This window comes from Mus caroli, chromosome 13 (assembly GCF_900094665.2).
Source record: "Mus caroli chromosome 13, CAROLI_EIJ_v1.1, whole genome shotgun sequence".
Lineage (NCBI taxonomy): Eukaryota > Metazoa > Chordata > Mammalia > Rodentia > Muridae > Mus > Mus caroli.
The window spans coordinates 62,332,040-62,333,343 of record NC_034582.1 but is presented as its reverse complement, the minus strand read 5'-3'; positions in this window follow the sequence as shown (position 1 = coordinate 62,333,343).

The window sequence follows — 1,304 nt, the reverse complement described above, 5'->3', positions numbered from 1 at the left end:
CCGAGTACAACCAATGGGTTCTAAGCACCCAGTGTTTAGAGGGTATACTGCAGTCTATCCCCAAAGGCCCAGTTTCTTATTTCCCATCCAGTGGTAAGCCTTTTTTTTCCTCTGCCCAGGCTCCCTTCTGTTCACTCTGTGAAGGCTGGGAAATTCACCATTTACCTCCAAACATTCTAGACTAGAAACTAAATTTCAAAAGGGAAGCCTAATTGAGCAAAGCAGGTATTATTTCTTAGGATGCTCTAAAGCAAGTGGTTTCTAAGTAGGAACCAAGAAAGCTAGAACTGATAGAACTAATTTTATTTTCCTGGGTGAGAGCTTGATTTCTAAGCTCACGTAGGAGGCAGTTGCAGCAAAAGCTGGCATTTACGAGGTGCTGAGTATCACTAAAACCCTCAGTGGGGTAGTGAACATCTAAGCATGGCTGGGAGGGCAAGTGGGTAAAGCCTCTTGGTGAAAGGTGAAAGGGACATGAGGGAAAGGAGAGAGGCCTGTAAGGACCAAGGATAACAAAGAAAGACACTCAAAATCTCCTCCTGCTTTACACCCTGAACTGTGGTATCTTTAAAGCCAGCAATCTTTCAAGAGGGTCATGAGATGACTTACAGTCACTACTCACTAACAGATACCTCTGGAACATACGCTCTATTTCCAATCAACCTAGGGTCAATTTCCAGACGTAGGCAGAAACTTAGGCCAGGACCAGTGGTATGGTGTGGGGGAAAACGGCACAGTTATGCAAAGTGTTGGTTTCCTCATTGCAGTAGCTAAGACACTTACTCAAAGTGAAAAAGAAAGTTTGAACTCAATGCACGTGGAAAGTATCTAAGGACTTTCCTAGCTGTTTCCTACAAAGCCATAGAGAAATAATGCTTTGTATGCTTTGATTCTTGCACACTCCACAGGCACTTTCTGTCTAATTATAGAAGTTGGGCATGTGCCTCTTCAGAGGGGTTGGCCTACCCGCTAGATGAGTCGCACAGTGCCCATCCCTGAACTGTCCTGGAAAGCAAACTTGGAAACCGTCATACAACCCTACATGAGCAATACAAAAGTTTAGGCTTATCAAAATTGCACAGAAATAAAACACTCTTCTATCTGCAAAGCAAAGCAATGTTTAAAAGTTATAAATATATTCATAAAAGCCTGTTTTGGCCGGGCATGGTGGCGCACACCTTTAATCCCAGCACTCGGGAGGCAGAGGCAGGCATATTTCCGAGTTCAAGGCCAGCCTGGTCTACAAAGTGAGTTCCAGGACAGCCAGGGCTATACAGAGAAACCCTGTTTCGAAAAACCAAAAA